Source organism: Aythya fuligula, chromosome 9, assembly GCF_009819795.1.
Source record: "Aythya fuligula isolate bAytFul2 chromosome 9, bAytFul2.pri, whole genome shotgun sequence".
In the NCBI taxonomy this organism is placed as follows: Eukaryota; Metazoa; Chordata; class Aves; order Anseriformes; family Anatidae; genus Aythya; species Aythya fuligula.
The window spans coordinates 12,109,703-12,123,780 of record NC_045567.1 but is presented as its reverse complement, the minus strand read 5'-3'; positions in this window follow the sequence as shown (position 1 = coordinate 12,123,780).

Sequence of the window (14,078 nt, the reverse complement as noted above, 5' to 3'; positions counted from 1 at the left end):
GGGACGGGGGCCGGGGGAAGAGGAAGAAGAGGAGGAGGAGGAGGAGGAGGAGGAAGGGGCCTTTGTAGGGCCGGCAGCGGGGCGGGGGCAGGCCGGGGGCGGCCCCTCGCTGCCCGGCCCCAGGGAGCGGCGGAGGCGGCCGGGGCGCGTCCCCCCCCTCGGGTGGGTCCCGTCGGCGGAGCTGGCCGGGTGTTTGGGGCGGGAGCGGCTTCCCCGGGTGCTTTTATTGATTGCCCAGAGGACAACAGAGGGAAAACAAACCAAAATAAAACAAAAACCACCCAAGCCTGTAGCTTGAACGCCCAGCATCGCTGCCTGCGTCGTGGCGCTCATCGCCTGCCCGCACCGCAGGCTCCACGCTCCCTGACGCGTTCCCTGGACGGGCTGGAAGGGGGTGACAGTCCCCCCGCAGGCTTGGACAGCAAAGGCACGACTGTGTTAGGTCAGCCAAGGCACGCAGGAGGTGGGCACGCAGGAGATTTTGGCAGCTCCTCTGGAGAAACGGAGTCGGGAGCTGGGTGCCCCGCTGAGAGCTGGTGCTCGAGGAGGGACGGCAGCAGGCAGGGGCACCCGAGCAGCCCCAGGGGCCTGGGCCAGGACCAGAGGTGCTGCAGGCATCGCGGGCACGGTGCTGGGGACGTGCCCTGATGCGCTTCCCAGCTTTTTCCCTTCCAGAGCGATGCCCCGCAGCCCGAGCCAGCTCTGGGTTTGGGCAGGCTTTAGGGTTTGCCAAGCACCTCGCGTGGCCGGCCTCTTCTTCTCGCCCACCAGATGACGTGGTGGCCATCCAGCATCCCGCAGCGCCGGCAGCGACTCAGTGGGGCCACGCAGGGAGCGTGGGTGTGGGAGCCCCATGCCCATGTGGCAGCAGCAGGCACAGGGCCGGGGGGGCACGGAGAAGCCACCACGAGGGGCCAGGCAGTGCATGAGCCTTATTTGTCTGCGGAGGGTATTTTCAACCCGCTCGAGATGGCCTCAAGTGGTTTCCAAGGCAACAGTGCTAAAGTCATCACTGCCATGGAAACCCTCTCTTTGGCATAATATAAATATTTTCCTTGAAGAGGGAGGCTGCGTGAGTGGGTGATGTGCTATTTTCTAGCACTCGCTGGCTGCAACAGGACAATCTCCAGGAGATGGGGGGGCCAGGGAGGATAAAATTAGCTCGGCATGCCAGCCACGGATGGAAGAAGGAGATTGGCAGGGTTTCGCTGCGAAACCCAGAGGTTTTTTATGTCAGCGGGGACTCACCCCAAAAAGATTCCCTCTGTAGGGAGAAAAAGAAAAAAATAAAAATGTCTGTAGGTTGGAAACAGCTGCTTTTTCTTGTCTTTCTTCAAAGTTTGTTTGTTTGTTTGTTTTTCTTCAAAGTTTTTTGAAGACCATCCCAAAGGGTGAAAGAGCCCCTGTGGGGCTCGAAAGCGGGGTGTGGGGATGGCTCTGGGGCTGCCCTTGTGCCCTGGAGGCCAGCAGGGCCAGGCCCCACACCTGCAAAAAGTCCAAAAAGACAAAAAAGAAACAGCGAACCACTAAGGCATTGCAGCTGCTCGCTGGGAGCAACAATACAAGATAAAACCCCAAGGATCCACGGGCTAAATATAGCCCGAGCCCCATAAATTAAACAAAAGCTTTTCTCCAGGCTCTCAGAAAGCCCGTTCCAGCAGCAGTTTTATCTATGTAAGGTATAACTCCGCTGGTATTTGCTATTCCCAGCCGTGCCTCCCCCGTGTCCCCGACCTCCCCAGGGCGGTTGTTTGGGAGCGTTAATTTTGCACATCCAGGCTTTCCCTCCTGGCAGCTCCCGTTCTGTCGAGGCTTTCACACCTCAGGCTCTCGGGCTGCTCTCCTGCCTCTCTTTAAGGATTTACAACCACGTTTTCCCCTGTTTGGACACCAGAGCTAAAAGTTTTCCTTCTTTCAGAAAACTCGCATTTTTTTTTTATTATTATTTTTTTTTGATGATGCCCAGTCTCGGATGCCCCATGTTTTGTAGGGCTGACTGTCTCGGGCTTCAGTTTAATTTAAACTTCTAGCATCTGTGATAGGAACAGTGAGGCCTTACAAATAAAACACTGCCCGCATCGAGAAGGTGTTAGACAGCTTCTGTGTGTCCTCTATAAGCCAACGGGGGGAGCTTGTCTCACCTCTTTTTGGAGTTTATTGACTACACCTTGGGTTTTGACACCACCTTCTCTTTGCTAGGAGTTCCCCCTGCCGTTTGAGGCAGCTTTAGCACCCTCCTGCCCCCAGCACGAGTGGCCAGCAGCACCCTGTGTGTGTCTCCCACGATGAGTTCCCTCGGCTTTATCCCGACCGCATCCTGACGGCGTCCTCCCCGCGTGCCGTCCTCAGCACGAGGCGTGCAGCTGACAGATGCTTTCCTCTCCCGGATATTTATGCTTTGTTTCTTTTTCTAGGGGCTTTTGTGGAATTATTTCACTTCCTGAGCGTGGAGCAGTGCTGAGGGCTGGGTTTGCTGCTGCTGCTTTGTGCAAGGCACCGCACCGGCCTCTGCGTCCCCACGCGTTTTGTGGCATCCATCCCGGGGCTGGGATTTGGTTTTAGCTCCTGGGTCTCAGGCTGAGGGCAGCAGCCCGCAGCTCAAAAATGTGTGGCCAGGGCTGGCAGCCCGGAAAATCCCAAATTGCCCTTTCTGTGTGGAAGCACCATCTCCCAGCAGGGCTTTTCCCAGCCTCTGTGCCCTCATTTCTAACCCCAGATCTCAGCAACCCTGGGCCACAGCAAGCTATGCCGAAATCTGGCAGGAAAGCTCCACCTTTTCAAGCCCCCAAGTGCCAATTCCCCATCCTGGTGTCCCTGAACACCAGCAGCTTGGCAGGGTCAGGCCCTGTTTGCAAACATGCTGCTACCTGCAGGCAGCCCCCACTGCTCGGGCTATTTTAAGTGAACTCGAGAGAAGAAAGTCAGCTCCGAGACTGCCATGGCTATATTTAGTTGGGACTTTTCCGTCCAGGATTCAGACTCTATTTGGAAACCTTTTACGTTGGAGCCCAGCCAAGCATCTCATTTTTATACAGTAATCCCTCAACATATGGCAAATGTTTCTTGTCTCCCGGTGGCTGCTCCATGGCCCCGGCGGCCCAAAGACAGAGATTTCTAAGCTGAACCCGAGACAAGCTGGCTGGCTGTGGTCGTGGCTTGACATCCTCAACCCAGAAGGGTTTTTTTAATAGAAATGTTTTCTTTATGCAGCTTTAAAAACCCTCCGCCAGCATCAGAGCTGCCCCGGTCCTGGCTGCCAGCGACCCTGCAGGAGGTGCCCCCCGAAGCTGCTCAGCCACAAAGAAAAAGAAAGCCAAGATGTTTCCAGAGCTCCTCAGGGATGCTGCGCTCTTCTGAAGACATTGCAATGTCCGCAAGCTTCTCCCTGGGACATTTTGGGTGAATCAAGGTTAAATGCAGCCCTGTGAGGCTTAGTGCAAGCCTTCCATTCCCACCTGTTTGTGGGGAACTCCCTCTGCAGCTTTGCAACGCTGCTCCCCTGGTGTTACGCAGCCCTCGAAGCCAACCCGTGGGGATGCAGTCCCGAATACCCCCAAAAATCCTTAACCCAATTTAGGCTTTAAAATCCGCCAGGGGGAATGCTGAGGGTGGGCAGGAGCCACCGAAGCAAGAGGGGTGTTTGTCCTGGAGGGCCTCAGCCTCCCGAATGGGAAACGCAGCAAAGGCTGCGAGTCGGTGCATAGCTCTGTGTGTGCGTCAGCGCGTGTGACAGCATCCCTCCTGGAAACGCTGTCAAGTACACAGCTGTTTAGGACCACCGAAAGTAAAAACAAAGGTTCCCCAGTGGTACGTGCATTTCCCTTCTGTGCAGCAGTCGTGAAGCAGGGAGGAGGGAGCCGGCCCGAAAAAAAAAGGGGATCAAATAGCGATTTACACAGCCCTTCCAAATATTTTAGCATCGTGACACAAATGGTGATGTATAACAAAAATATCTGCTTCAAAGCCTTCAGATTAAATCCCACATCCTTATTTTAATTCAGGGACTTCGCAAAGCACATCCTTCAGGCGATTCTGCTCGGCGCTTGCACAGGAGGGCATCCCAGCCCCTGGCAGCAGCGTGCCTGTGCCAGGCAGCCCACGGGTGGAAAGGGGCCATGCTGTGGGGAGAGGCTTGCAAGGAGACTTGAAAACAATTCGGCTGGGGCCAATTCCTGCGGGTGCCCGCAGGCAGCACCATGGGAGCAGCCCTGCACCCGTGGGTGCACAGGGGGCCATGCCTAGGAGGTGCCCAGGTCCCATCCCTGCATCCCTGCAGCTTGTTGCTCTGGTCACTCAGTGCCTCAGGGCTTCTTATGGGGATAATTTAATCCTGCTCGCTTCAGAGAGGCCCAAGCATCTGGGGGACCATCCCAGCAAAGCTCAGTGTGCACCAGGCAGCTGGCCCTTTCCCCGCTTTTCAGAGGCACCGGGTCTGTGGGGCCTCCCAAGCCCAGTGGCCACGGCAGCAGGAAGAGACAGCGGAGCCCGGAGGACAGAGTTGAAGCTTCTACAATGCCCAAACGTCTGCTGGAACTTATCCAGGCTTTACGGATTAGTTTAAACACCCATTAGTGTGTTCCCTAAAGCGCCGTGATTCATCCACAGTGATTCGATTCAGCTACAGCCTTTCATCTCCCTTGAATGTGGCATTTGCCTAAATCATGTGGGCTTTTTGTGCTGCTATGTTACACCTACGGGTCCAGCTGTTCCCTCCTGGCCACCTCCTAAATTGTGCCGTCCTGCCTGAAGAGCACCGGGTGCCTGCATGACACCTGCTCCCTTGGGACAAGGCACAATTCCGCCACACCGTGCCCGTTCTCCGCAGCCTGCCAGCAAGCCCCTCTTCTGGAGGCTGTGGTTTTCCCATCCTGATTATCGCCTCGTGCAGCACCAGCCACCTTCGAAGGGCGGGATCCATGCGCTCACCTCCAGAGGGACAGGGTGTCTGCAGGAGCAGCCACCCCGAAAGCAGGGGGTTGCGGTTGGCAGGCTGTCCCCGAGCTGTATGGCCCCCTCGTGTCCCAGAGGGGAGGGATTGTTTCGCCTCAGTGCTTTGCAGCGAGTTGTTTTTTTTTTTTTTTTTTCCCCCTGTAATTCTGGATTTTCCCTGCCTCAGCTATCCGAGCCTGGGAAGTTGCCGCTCGTGGTGCCAAACGCCGCCCCGTTGGGTTTATTAGTGCTGAGTGTAAAACCTTGGCAAAGGCGTTCGCCATCAGGTCTGCAGGAACCCTGCCGGATCTGGGGCCTTCCAGGCAGATGGGCCTTATTAAGAGCTGTCACGCCGCTAACAGCACCTGACAGCTCTCAGACCTGCTTCCCAGGGCTCACTGGTGTGTGAGGCAGTGACCTGAGCGCGAGCAGAGAGACAGAAGGGTTTGGCTGCCCAGCCCAGGGAGACGCCTCCCTCCTCTCTTCAGGCAAGCTGGGATTTCTCCTCCAGCCCACGGGCTGTGTCCACACGGGCAACCCATCACCATTCCTCTGCAGAGCCTCAAACGACAGCTGGGATGTGCCAGGGGCTCTGCCTGGCACCCTCACTGCTCAGCCAGGCGTCGTTTTGGAGTTTCCCCACCCTCATCCCATTTGCTCTGGCCTCTCTGCCACCTTCTTCAGCTCTTCTCCTCCCCCTCCCGCCTCCCGTTTCCTGCCAAAGCCCTCCTGGAGGCACCCCAAGGTCGCTGGATGAACCATCTCTGACAGCGCCGCCCGCCTGAGGTTGCACGTGAGACGTTGACAGCCTCCAAACAGTCTCCAGGACCACTTTTCTGTGTATTTTAGTGAGCGTGTGATTTTTCCACTATATTGTTTACTCGGGTTAAGTTAACTGCCGGGAATATTGACATGGCAGCCCGCAGCACAATTTCCTAAGCGTTTCGGTAGCATTATATCACACCAAGATAGGCACAGCACCTCGTGTGAGGCTGTGCTGCAGCATCCCTCTCATCTTTGGTTGGCCAGGAGTTCATTCTGGGGAGCCCTGCACCCAGGGTACAGCTGGAAATAGGCGCTGTTACCCCGTGCTGCCCTGCCCCGGGGCATTTTGGCTGCAGGTACATCCCTGCCTGTAGATCTCTGCTGCCAGCTGATGGTACCTCAGCGGTGCCTTGCTCCAAGCCACCACGTTTGCATCGTTGTCACCACCTCCTGCAGATACCTCAAGGGTGCAGGATGGGAAGGCAGGGCTGTGCTGACATCCCACCGGCACGCACAGGTGCTCATGTTCCTCACCCTGGTGGCCCTCTGCCAGCGCCTGGAGGGGCTCTGTGGCTCCCAGGCTCTGCACATCCCCGCTGGCCCAGCGTGGGTTCCTCCTCCGCCCCAGCACATCGCACCTCCGGGGAGAGGGAGGCTTCATGCAGCCCCTGACTCACTCGCACCATCTTTCCCCGACAGCTGGCACCGGTTCCTGGCTCCGTGCAAGGAGCCGGGGCTGGGAGAAGCTGTGCAGCCTGCCTTGAGAAGCTGGCACCGGCACCGCTCAGCCTCTTCCCTGTGACTGCACCATTGCAGCTCTCACTCGCTGTACGCCAGAGCTCTAGCGTTGGATGTGCCAGGCCCCCAGATTGCAAAATCAGAAATATTTCACCCTCTGGAATCTGATCCTGCCTAAAAATGACATCCTTTGGGCAGGCACAGGAGCAGGGGGACTATGAGCACTCGAAGATGGGTCAGTGTGGCACCAAATGCCTGCTGACGGGTGCCGCAGGGGGCACGTGTCACCAGAGGTTCTTGCAGTGGAAGTGCAGCTCTCAGTGCTGCAGGAGACACACGGTGTGACCCAGCCACAGCCAAATGCCGAACCACTGGCCAAAGGCATGTGTATGGAGCCCAGCGTGCCAGGACAAAGAACTTGGATGAGGAAATGAGAGTGGTGGGAATGGCTGGGGAGGAGCTGCAAGCAGTGAGGCAGGGTGAGGGATGGGGACAGGGATGGGGACAGGGTGGGGATGGGGACAAGGATGGATGAGCAGTGCAGGAGCCTCGACCAGCTCCTCACCAGGCACTGTGTGCAGCACCAAGCAGCCAGGCTGGGAGAAGACCACTGTTTGCACAGAAGTTCTTTGGGAAAACACAGTTAATTAAAACAGGCAGGTTTTAATGGGCTCAGCTGCCTGGGAGCAGAAGAGGAAAGTTGCTGGGGGGGGAAACAACCCCAGGGTGCTAGGCTGTCTGGAGGCCTTGCTGTCTCAGTGAGCAGGATCCCCCCTCCTGCTCACCCACAGCTCCATCCAGCCATGGGTCCTTACCTCCGCGGTGGCAGGGAAGGGGACATTTGAGCAGTGTTGGCATCTCCCAGTTCTGCGTCCGAGGGGCATCCCTCTGCCTGGCATTTTCTAATTTTGAGCCAAATCTGTCACTCTTCAAGCCTCCCAGCAGGTCTTACTGCAAGTTAATATAATGCTGGTGACCGCCTGTGGGCAGGAGTGAGAGAGCATCCTCCTCGCTGGCCCGGCCACCACCAGAGCGCAGAGCAAAAGCTGCAAGGAAAACCCAGCCTGGAAGTTTCCCGAGTGATTTGTTTCCTTCTGAAATTTTCCCCTTTCTCCTTAACACCTTGGAGGAGGGTGGGAGGGCAGGCAGACGGCTTCCAAAGCAGCCCACCCGCCTGCAGACCACGAGCTGGGGCCGCGGGGACGGGGATGCCACAATAAGGCTTTCCTTGCTTCCGTGCCAGGGAGCCAGACTGATGGGACCGCTCGTTATCCGCCCTAATTGTTTTATCCTGATTACTTGCTGACAACTTGGTGTGCCAGTGCAACAGCATGTGAGGAGGGCGGGGTGTTTCCATCCTTCATAGGAGCAGCCCTTGGACTCTCAGGCGATGGCATACAGAGCCCTGGGCTGTAGCAGGAGGTGGATGGGACACGTCCCCCGGTGGGACATTGCCCCTTTTCTGCCTGGCAGCGTGGCGTGTCAACGGGAGGGACAGCTACACCCAGCTGATGTCCTGTCCTGAGCCCTGCTGTGCTGCAGAGCATGTCAACTGAGCTCCACGTGGCCAATGCAGCCCAGCCCCAGGCGACGGGCAGCCGAGGGGGTGGTGGTGGGGACCTTCAGGGTGCTGGGGACATCGCAGAGCAGAGGCGGTAGGGACAGCCAGCAGGGCCCCTTCCATCTCTCTGCACACACAGAAATAAATACATGGCTTCGTTCCTGAGGGATCGGTCCCTGCGCTGGCTGCTGCACGGCTTTCCAGCATCCCCTCCTGTATTTATGTTCTCTGGATGCAAAGCTCTGGGAGCTGCCAGCAAACGCTGACATTTTCCCAGTGCTTCTTAGGGTGAAAAATGCTCAGCGCAAAGCCCTGGCATGCACCGAGCTTCCCAGAGAGGCTGACCCCTGTCTCGCAGCCAGGCTGCCCGCTCCGGGAGCGCCGCTCCTCCCTGCGTGCCACCAGCCCCGCTGCAGCCTCTCAAAATTGTTGAGCATCGAAACAAGGAACCGTAAGTGACTCAGTAGGTTTTAAGGACAATTTTTGCCAGGCAAAATGTGATGGCTTTTTTGGCCGGAGCTAGAAAACAGGGCTGCAGCTCCAAGCATACCAGCTTCCACCACGCTGCTGGCGTTAATTGGGAGAGCGAGGCTCTGCAGGACCCAACCCTGAGGTGAATCGGGGTGCAACCAGTGTGCAGGGCCCCTCCTGTCCCCCGGCAGCAGGCCACATTGCCGGTGTCCCGTTGGCACAGGCCCTGAGCCTGGGTGTCCTTCCCCAAAGGGAACTGGGGGGGGAAGGAGGAGGATGAAGCCACTGCCTCCAGTCCTGGAGCGGAGGTGGGGACATGCCGGGACACAGCATGGGGAGGGCTGCGGGAGAGAGATGGTCACCAGGGCTCATCCTGATCATTTTTCATCCTTCCACCCCTTTAATTTCCTAATTAATCCTTGGAAGGAATAGCTGCTTGGACGCGGGGAAAGAACGAAACTCCTCCATCTGCGTTTCACCAGGAGCCTGGGCAAGGCGTCAGCAGATGCAGTGCGGCGCAGGGAAGGGCGGCAGCACCCAGGGGACCTGCACAGCCCGCACACATCCCCTGGGGCCAGCGCTGGATCGGGTCTGAACTGGGCTGAACTGAGCCAGGCTTCAGCTGGCGCAGCATTTCGGGCGGTCCGCGGTGCAGAGCCTGGCCGGAGCTGTCACCCTGCTCCTCGCCGCTTGTCTCAAGAAAGTTCGGGCTCAGCCATGGGTCCCCTTCCCCTGCTTTTTTTTTTTTTTTTTTTCGAAGGAGGAGAGCTGCGCGCATCTTTAATTAGCACAAATTTAGAGAAACACAAATAAAAGCCATGCCTGAAATAGTGTCGCCCCCGAGCAGGAGGGCAGCCGCGTCATGGAAAGAAAATAAAACCGCTTTTTATCTCTTCGGGCAAATTTTTTTTTTTTTTTTGGTGTTGTTTGTCTGCTTTCCGCGGTTCTCTCCGGCCCTGGGGAAGGAGCCCCCTTGGCCGCGGCTGGGACGAGCCCGAGGTGCCGGGGCACGGCTCCGGGGACCACGAAACCCGCCCCCCGGGGGGCCGAGAACCGGAGCCGGGCTCGCCGCGGGGCAGCGCCGTCGGGGGGCGGCAGGGCCGGGGGCGAGGCGGGGGCCGCTCCCCTCCGCCCCCCGCCCGCCGCTCTCCGGTACCGGCGGGCGGAGCGGGGCCGGCCGGGCTCGGTGCCGGCCCTCCTCGCCCATCGGCCGGCCCCGCGGCCAGGCTCCACCTTCCGAGGGGGCCGCCGAGCTGTCAGGCGGCAGCACCGGAGCCGCCGCCGCCGCCGCCACCGGAGAACCCCCCCCCACCCCGGGGCTCCGGAGCCCCCCCGCCGCCGTCCTGCCGATGGCCCCGCTCGCCCGCCGCAGCCTCGCCTCCACGTAAGGCTCCACCGGAGAGCCCCGGGGCTGGGGGCTCGGGGAGGGGAGCAGCGGGAGCCCCGATCCGGGCGGGGGGAGCGGGGCAGCCCCCGGGGGCAGCCCCCAGCCGCCGCCGTCCCCGAGCCCGTCCCGGGGCTCCCGGCTGGCTTCCAAGGGGACTGGGTGCGAGGGGACCGAGCCGGGATCCCCGGGGCGTGGGGGGAGCGGGGAACGGGGTGGGGGCCGGGGGAGAGGGGCACCGAGAGGCCGGCGGGGACGGGGCAGCATCCCGGTGTCCCCGGGGGATGAGAAGATGGCTGCCTGCGAGCCTTCGAGGCAGCCCGGGGATGCCCGGGGAGGCTCCGTGCCACCACCGGTGTCTGGAGGTGCGTCGGGTCTCAGCGAGCCGCACGCCTCGGTGGGGACGCAGCCTGAGTCAGCCCTCCCTCGGCGTCGCCAGGCCAGAAAAGCCCGTCGGTGCCTTCCTCGGCAGGCCAAAAGTGCTTGCCGTGGAGGGCAGGAGGTACGAGGAGGCGCTCGGCGAGCCCGGCCGAGGGAAGGAGGCCGCCCGCAACTTGTTCTTCTGGTTGCGTTGGGGATGAAAGGGGAGAAGGAGCAATTTCCGAGCTCCCGGAGAGAGGTGTTTTCCCACACCAGGTGTGGCGAGCCCATGGGACTCTGTGCCGTGGGGTTCCCCAGGGCAGGCAGCGGGGTTTTCCTGCGCCCGTGGTGGGAATTTGGTTTGGGACGGGCGAGCTGATGGGGCTGGGGGTGCTGAGCACCTGCTTCACCGCCTGTCTCTGCAGGAGGCTCCTGTGCATGCAGGCAGCCAGGGACCTGGGAAACGTCCTGCTCAAAAAGCGCCCGGGGTTGGATCCAGGCTGCTCCTAACTCAGCGAGGGAAATTATTCTGGAAAAAGGCAGAAGTCGGGAAGCGACGGCGGTGGGTGGCTCTCCTCCCCAGCTTTGCCGCTCCTCCGAACGCAGCAGCCGGGGCTGGGGAAGGATCCCTTAGTGAAACGGCACCTGTAGGGATGTGTAGGGACGGACGAGGGATTTGAGGCTGCGCGCCCATGGGTGCCCCTGCCAGAGCGCAGGGACAAGGCAGGGCAGGGGGAGCGGTGGGCAGCTGGCACAGCGCACAGAAAGGAGCTGCGTGAGGGGTGCTGGGCACACCATGCCGGCTCTAGCCCTTCGTGATGCCAGCACGGCTCCGCACCAGGGCGCTCGGCCCCACACGTGTGTTTTGGTGGTGGCGTGGGGCCGGACAGCAGCAGCACTGGCTGCACGTGGGGAAAGGAAAGGGTAACGTCCACCACAAGGGAGCTGTGGAAAGGCAGAAGGGGAAAAACCCACCCAGCGTGTCCACCCAGGCTGGTCGTGGCACGGCTGGCACAACGCGGAGGGTGCATTCTCGTGTGATCGCAGAAAATACTTGGAGCGTGACTTGGTCGGGTTTTGTTCGCTGCAGTGGGACAGGAGCGATTTACGCCCCACCCCCTGCCCCAGGGGCCTCTCCCCAGCGCACCACAAGCAGAGGATGGTCTGTCCAAAAAGATGGGTCGAGCAGGCTGGAAAATGCCATCCCTGCGGGAACCCGCGCCGCCCGTGTCCTGGGAGGCAGCGCTGCGGGGACTGGCTGCTGGGGCATGCCTGGCTCCAGCCAGTGGGCTCAGCCTTGGGGTTAGCAGGATGAGGCCCCGCTGGCATCTCCGTCAGGGGCTTGAGCATTTCGGGCCCTGTGAGGCCAGGCAGGAGCCCCACAGGCGGCTGTGGAGGAGGCGAGGCGAGGCGAGGCGGCCGCCCACAGGGGGTGAGGGAGCGCGTCCCAAGAAGCACTCACAGCAAGGGTAGCCCAGCATGATTTGTAACCCCAGCGAGGCTGCTATTTTTAGGAAGAGGCAGATTTTGATTTAATATCGCCTAATTTGCCGCTGACAATTCAGAGGCCGTCCAAATAAGCAGCAGCTGGATTCCTAAGGAGGCTTTCTCCTGCCCTTCCTGAAATCCACGGCTGACATGCCAGAAGTGGCATTTGTTGTTCCAGAAATTGCTGGGGGAAAGCCCCTGGGGACGGCCCAATTAGCTCCTCTTAGCTTCGCTTTTCTTGCATTGCTTCATGGCGCCCCACAACCTCTCACTAAAAGGAACAAGAGATATTTTTGCTGCCACCCGTTGCAGGAGCACAGGGCTGTCTGCAGGCTGTGACTGGCAACAGTCCTGGGTTGGCGAGTTTCGGTACTTCCAGAGGCAAGGAAGGGAAACTGTTCAGGTTGAGGTGTAAATTGAATTTTTCTGCAAAACCCCAGACCTCTGGGAAGGGGGCAGTGCCTGTCCCAGCGCCGCAGCCCAGCCAGGAGTGTGTCCCCAGGACAGGCAGCCCTAGCTCTGCTCCTTCAGGGAGCTGGAGGCAGCAGGCAGATCCCCCCCCTTTTCCTTTCCTTCTGTAGACTGAGCTAGTTCGACTCTCTCAGCCTCTCCTTGTATAAATTTGAGATAAAACATAGTTTCTGGTCCAACTAAACAGCTCGTTTGCCTGGAAACAGAAAGCCTGTTTGCACTCGCGGAGGATTTCTGACAGACTGCGTTCTCCTGAGCCAGCCTCGGGGGCACCTCGCGACAGACGCCTCGTCCTGGAGGTGTTCAGACACAACATTTCGGCTTCACCCTGGGGTGAAGATCACTGGGAATCCGGTGCTTGTGCGGGCAGCTTTCTGTAGCCAGAAGGAAGAAGCCCCACGAGCCTCACGCCCTGCCAAGCCCAGGGGACAAAGAGCAGGGGTTCCTAAACCAGTGCCCCCAGCCCCTGCCGCGGTCCTGTCAGCCTGGCAGCCCCATGGATAAGAAGTTTCCCTGGGGGACTGATGTGTCCCCTCCCTCTGTCACCGCCTTGGCCCCTTCTTGTAGTGGAGGGCGAAGCAGCTGCAGGGAATTGGGCTGGGGGAGCCCAGTGCCCTGGGCACAACCTGGTGCCTCCACAGGTGACGAGCTGCAGGGGCTTCTCCAGAAAGCTGCTCTCTTCTCTGGCACAGTGGCCTGAACCTCGTTTGCTTCCCAAAACCCCAAAAGTGCTTTGCTCATACCATTCGAGCATCCCAAAGTCTTGACGCCTGCACTGTCCATTGAAGCGAAGGGAGGACAACGTGCACGTGCTCGTTTTTAACACTCCACCGCCCTGGCAGTGATGGTTCCCTGCCCTCTGCAGGGCTGCTGGGGAGGTCCAGCAGCAAAGCAGGGCTTGCTCCAAGCTGCAGCTCCCAGCTGCCAGCACCTCCGCCTCTCAGGCTCATTCAGCTCCAGCAAACGTGTGCCACGGGTGGGTGCCAGCCACACCGGGCTCTGCTTTGTGTCTCCCAGACGTGCAGGTAGCGCTCGCTCCGGTATCTGGAAAACCAGTCCCAGGCAGCCCCCGCTCTGCTTTATCCACTTACTCCTGACCCCGCAGCCAGCACTGGGCAGGGAGCTGGCCCTAAACCCGAGATCTAATTGCTCCTGTCTGCTCCTTGAAGAACAACCGTCTCGAGGGCCGCCTGCGTGTCCCCGGGATGCTGACATTTCCCCCTCGGATCTCAGCAGCTGATTCGGTTAAGTGAAGAAGCTAATAAATTTTGATGCCTGCAAATTGATCGGCTGGAGTCTGTCACTTCGTTTGAAGCCCTCTGACATTTCCTCCGTGGCACAGCTTCTCCTAGCGCTTTTCTTCCTGCGGGTTCTCCCGCACCCAATTTTTAACACGGGTTTTCATTAGAAATGATGATCGGCTGCAGGAGCCGGCTAAAGGCCAGCACCAGCTCTGTAGACGGAGATGCGATTTGTGAATTTCCACTTTCATTCACATCTTCTGCCCTCCGGGCATTGTGAGCATTGTCTGTTGTAATTAACAGCATTGTTCCTTCTGCTTGTATCGTGTTCAATTTTCTGGAAATTGCTGATGGGAGAACTCCAGCGAGGGGCACGAGGGCTTATATCACTGAGTATTGCCCGTGTTGTTCCCATTGCCTTGGGAATCCCCCCTGCATGTGGCAGTCCCTCCAGCAGGACAAGTCCCAGGTGCAAGCTCTGGGTGCTTGGGGCCAGCAGCAGTGCCACGGTGCCTCGGGATCACTGCTGGGAGAGGATGCTCATGGGTGATGCTCCCCAGCGAGCCTCCATTTGTCCACCCCGAGCATCCCCACATGCCTGGTGGATGTCCAGCTCCTTTTCCTGCTACAGCAGCAGCCTTTTCCTCAGCTCATAACCTCCACAGAGCCA